The 6,000-nt window shown below is 39.7% G+C and overlaps 1 pseudogene; it reads right to left on the reverse strand.

The window, feature by feature from the left end:
- Positions 1-3,910: 3,910 nt before the first annotated feature.
- LOC136404225 (pre-mRNA 3' end processing protein WDR33 pseudogene) lies at positions 3,911-4,536 on the reverse strand (annotated as a pseudogene).
- Between the last annotated feature and the right edge of the window lie 1,464 nt (positions 4,537-6,000).

Raw genomic sequence — 6,000 nt, forward strand, 5'->3', positions numbered from 1 at the left:
TAAACACATACTTGCCATTGAAAATTTTCACTCATTGCTGAATTATTACTTGGCCTCTGAAAACCATTATCATCATTTGGCTCCCTTGGAGCCATAATTTACCTTATGGACAAGCACTTTCCACCTAAGGGAAACCTGCACTTCATAGGATCAGAAATACTTGTTTCTTTCATGCTGATAGCTTCTTTCAACTGTTCAGAGGACTAATCATCTCATATAAATACAAACCCAGTGAAATAACATGGGCCCTTGCTGGTTGGCTTAGTGGATAGAGAGTCAACCTGGTGTCAGGACATCCTGGGTTCAATCCCCGGTCAGGGCACACAGGAGAAGCGACCATCTGCTTCTCTTATCTTCCCTCTCTCCTTTTGCTCTCTCTCTTCCCCTCTTACAGACAGTGGCTCAATTGGTTTGAGTGTCAGACCTGGGCACTGAGGGTAGCTTGGTTGATTCAAGCATCAGCCCCAGATGGAGTTTGCCAGGTGGATCCCAGTCAGGATGCATATGGGAGCCTGTCTTTCTATTTCCACTCCTCCCACTTAAAAAAAATACAAATCCAATAAAATAATGTGTTTTTTTATTTTTATTTTTTGTATATTTCTGAAGTGAGAAGCGAAGAGGCAGAGAGACAGACTCCCACATGTGTCTGACCAGGATCCACCTGGCATGCCCACCAGGGGGCGATGCTCTGCCCATCTGGGGCTTTGCTTCATTGCAACTGGAGCCATTCTAGTGCCTGAAGCAGAGGTCATGGAGCCATCCTCAGTGCCCGGGCCATCTTTGCTCCAATGGAGCCTTGGCTGCGGGAGGGGAAAAGAGAAACAGAGAGAAAGGGGAAGGGGAAGGGTGGAGAAGCAGATGGGTGCTTCTCCTGTGTGCCCTGGCCGGGAATCAAACTCAGGACTTCCATATGCTGGGCTGACGCCCTACCACTGAGCTAACCAGCTAGAGCCAATAATATGTTTTTATTAGAAGCATTTAGGTTACCACTTCAATTTCTATTCTATGACTTATAAATTACAGTAAGAAACTCTGAAAAAATCGACAAACAACTTGAATAGATATTTCTCAAAAGATGTACAAATGGCCATTAAGCATATGAAAAGATGTTCAACATCACTAGTTACTAGGGAAATGCAAATAAAAACCACAATAAGATACCACTTCATATCCATTGGGATGGCTTTTATCAAGAAAACAGAAAATAACAAGTATTGGCAAGGATGTGAAGAAATCAGAATCCTTGGACACTGCTGCTGGGCATGTAAATGGGTGCAGCCACTGTGAAAAACAGTATGGTGCTCCCTTGGAAATTTCAACGTAGGATTCCATGAGATCTAGCCGTTCTACATCTAGGTATATTCACAAAAGAATTGAAAGGGAGACTTGAGCAGATATTTGTACATCAATGTTCATAGTAGCATTTTCCACAATAGCCAAAAGGTGGAAACAACCCAAGTGTCCATCAGCAGAGAAACACATAAACAAAATGTGGTATAATACAAACAACAGATAGTATTCTAGCCATAAAAAAATGGAAATTCTGATATATGCTACAGCATTCATGAACCTTGAAAGCATGCTAAGTGGAATAAGCTAAACACAATGGCAATTACTGTATGATTCCACTTCATGAGGTACCCGGAATGGTCAAATTCATAGAGACAGGAAGTACAACGGTCTTCCAGGGACCATGTATGGGGAGGGAGGAATGCGAAATTATTTTGGGTAAAGAATTTCTATTTTGGAAGATGAAAAAAATTCTGAAAATAGATAATCCTGATGGTTGTACAACATTTAAAATACACTCAATGCTACTGAATTGTACATTGAAAATAGGTTAAAGTCATGAATTTTATCTTATGTATATTTAATTATAATAAAAAATATTAAACCCAAACAACTTTCCCATCCTTTGTTTCAGTAGAGTTGATTTCAGATGGCAATCTGATCTCTCTTACCTCTTTCAATAGCCTTGAATAAAGCCTTTCTTACCTTTTTAACCTGTCTGGTTTTACTTTCACATTTTGTATTTCTGGCATTGTATTGTGTATGTACCATGCATTATATTTAACTACTTGAACACACATTTGCTTCTCTGTGGTATTTTAAGCCCCTTGAGGTTGGGAACCATGTTTTGTTCATACTTATCATCCAAAATGCATATCCTAGTATCCTTACAAATTAGGACCTCAAAAATGTTTGCTGAAAAACATTAAAATTGTTTCTATTCTACAGGGAGAGTTTCCTGTACATAAGTGACATCTTGTGGCACCAAATGGAACATCAAGTATAATACTATGTTAGTATTTTTCTTAAATTGTTCTCTTTAAAAAAAAAAATAGATCCTATGTATTTTCTTTAAAGTTTATGTAAAATAAGCATTGTTGCAATCAGAGAGCAACAAGCTAATTGTATTAGTAGCGGAGGCTTTTGTAACTGTGCTGGAATCTACCTGGAACAATTCCTGGCTTGATCAGCACAGGTCCTACCTGATTTGGAAACTCTCCATATTTTTAAGAGATTCCCTAAACCAGAATAATTTATTTCTTAGTAATTGGCATCAAGATGGTAGTTGAAACCAAGGGAAAGGAGATGTGTGTGTCAGCTGTAAGGCAAGAGGATTTGCAAAGAACCCTGAGAAATGTCAGCTGTGTTGCTACTTGTCTTCAGGAAAAATTTTGGGCTTAAAAAAACAAAACAAAACTATAATTTACAGTGTTTTAATGAATATTCAATTCATTAAAATTATAAACTTTAAATTTAGATTTTTAAGCTGTCAAGCTCAATGCACTAATTTTATTATAAATGGAATCAGTTTTGTTCTAATGAAAGAGTTCCTTATTCTAATTCCTCAGGGGAGTCTTCAGTGCTGTGAAGTTAGAGAACTATAAAAGGGATTTCTAAATTACAATGAATGATTTTACAATTCTTTTTTTTAAGACTGAATTCTTTATTCAGAATGAAATATGATGAAAAACATGATGAAATGAAATATGTCCTACATGGTGGGACATAAAAAGGAATTATGTATACACATTATTAACCATACATGAAAAGAGAAAACCAATGCAAAATGTAGCAGATGATACATCTGTAACACATTGTAAAGGCTGACCCAAACAACACTACTTCAGAAAGGCACCAGCACAATAGTGAATATGTGAATACAAAGAAAAATATTGTTTACAGGTTGCAGAAAGTTTCCCAGAAACTGAAACAACCCATCCATCTCTGCACCCAGAATACTCTTAAAGAATAGTTTAACTGTGACAATATGGACTATAGAAAACAGTATATTGTGTATAAACTTCTATTTTTTAATTTATTTTTATTTATTTTTTGTATTTTTTCTGAAATTGGAAACAGGGAGGCAGTCAGACAGACTCCCGCATGCGCCCGACTGGGATCCACCCAGCGTGCCCACCAGGGGGCGATGCTCTGCCCATCTGGGGCGTTGCTCTATTGCAACCAGAGCCATTCTAGTGCCTGAGGCAGAGGCCATGGAGCCGTCCTCAGCACCCAGGCCAACTTTGCTCCAATGGAGTCTTGGCTGCGGGAGGGGAAGAGAGAGACAGAGAGGAAGGAGAGGGGGAGGGGTGGAGAAGCAGATGGGCGCTTCTCCTGTGTGCCCTGGCCGGGAATCAAACCCGGGACTTCTGCACGCCAGGCCGACGCTCTACCACTGAGCCAACTGGCCAGGGCTGTGTATAAACTTCTTTTTTTTTTTTTCAATTTTTTAAAATTATTTTCATTTATTTATTCATTGTAGAGGAGAGAGAGAGAGAGAGAAGGGGGGAGGAGCAGGAAGCTTCAACTCCCATATGTGCCTTGACCGGGCAAGCCCAAGGTTTTGAACCGTCAACCTCAGCATTCCAGGTTGACACTTTATCCACTGTGCCACCACAGGTCAGGCTGTGTATAAACTTCTAATCCCCTCCTTATGTGCCTGAACATCCTGACCTTGTTCATGTTTGACTGCCAATATTTCATATATTCTCCGTAGTCTGCTGTCAACATCCACATGCTACCATGTGACCAAGTCATGGCCCTCACTGGGATACTGTGAGCCAGTAATATTGTTTCAAAATTAAAAGTGAGTCCATTTCACAAGGTGAACTCTCCCCTAGGAGCTCCAGTGACCAACCATCTTCCTTCTGGAGTCCACCTAACAACAGATACTGGAAGCTTTGTTGGTTAATGTTCAAACAAATTTTGTAACTGCATTCATAGATTATTCAGCATCCTGATAGGTGAAACCAGATCATTATAATGACCTGCATCAGGCTGAATTGCCCACATATCTCTCTGGTCTCTGCCATATTCTACTCTCCAAATAGTTAATTACAAGCAGATTTTAGTCTATAGTTTTTTGGTTTATTGTTTTTATCTCATTTGTTTTCTGTCAAAGTTAAGCTGTTGCATTGCTTGCTGCTGTGCAAAATCAGGTCGCTTAGAAAACAGTTGTCTAGGTGCCTGGTGTTAGAACCTTGGTTGTTGGGAGAACCAGTTTCTGTAGCATAGTAATGTTTTCATTATAGAACACTTCCGGTGCTGAGCAGAGCTCTTAATGAATGGCAAGCAAAGTAAAATGTTGGTATTCATTCCAGGGAATGTCTCTTCCCCCACCCCTTCTCAATTCCTCTCCTCCAGAGGAACAGCCACCATCTTTCACTGTGAGTCGTCAAGTGCACCTTTAACTCTTACATTATTCTCAGTGAGGACATCAAGGGGGAGTTTTATAGATTTGGTAGATCCAGTTCTCACTGGCTTGGGCTAAACCCAAGTTTCCTGTGGCCAGAACTGGTTTCAGGAGACTGTGCCTGACTTTCTCCCAAGAATGACCCTGATAAAGAAAGGAAGCAAAAGAAAAGAAAATGAAGCAGTAATAGAAAGCAGAATAATGTAGCAATCCCCAGCGGACAAATCTGACTTTCTTTCTTTCCTCCCTTCAGGGAGACTTATTGAACTAGTCTTGGTGAAATTGGGCCATCACTCTGAACATCTCAAGAGCTTGCTCTGTTTGGCATGTTTGAATCTCTAATGCCTACTGAAATTTGAGTGCTTAATGTTTCTTCATTCAACAGCTATTTATTGAGAGCCTATAATATACCAGGCATTGTTCTAACTGCTGGGCATGTTAGCAGTGAACAAATAGACAAAATTCCCTTCATAGAGATACACCTGGTGGGAGAAACAGACAATACACAAATAAACAAGAAGAACATATAGTAACTTAACTTTGTTAGTGTCCTCAGGTAAAGATCACCAGGAGTACACTGTAGTTGAACAACTCGAGTTTATTATTGCAGTGAGGGAGAACTGTCCCCATGGGGGACCATGAAGAAGTTCGCTAAGAGGGCGTTAGAAAGACCCTATAATATCTATTACAGGTTTTGGATGGATAAATTTTAAAAGGGTCTAATAAAGTGGAGATTTGCTCTGGATTGGAGATTGTTGGAAAACAGGGCCAATTCTATAATTGAGAGTCATATGTGGTTGACACTCTGTGAGATTGTTGATATCCAACAAAAGAACACCATGGCTTACTTGTGAACATCAGCCCAATTTTCATAGGTCAGGGACTTTTGCTTTTCCAAATGATAATAAGTTCCATGATGAAGAAAAATAAAGCAGGGAAAGAGGATAGGGAATGCTGGATAGAGATAGACATAAGTGCTTTTGACTTTGAAAAGGATGGTCAATGAAGGCCTCTGTGAGTGAATAAGATTTGAAAATCACTGTGTGTGCAAAGATCTGAAAGAGGTGAGAGAGCAAGCACACAAAAAATAAAAGGGTGCGAAAATGAGTAGGAGGGGTATGGGGAAATCCTTGGCATATTCTAGGAACAGTAAGGAAACTGTGGGGCTAAAGGTTAGTTGACAAATGGAGAAGATATAACCCAAATTAAGATATTACTCCTAGATGTAGTATCTAACCTGGTTACACAGCACTGAGTAGAGTTTAAACTGATTTCAAGACTGGGTCAAGACTGGACCC

This window comes from Saccopteryx leptura, chromosome 4 (assembly GCF_036850995.1).
Source record: "Saccopteryx leptura isolate mSacLep1 chromosome 4, mSacLep1_pri_phased_curated, whole genome shotgun sequence".
Lineage (NCBI taxonomy): Eukaryota > Metazoa > Chordata > Mammalia > Chiroptera > Emballonuridae > Saccopteryx > Saccopteryx leptura.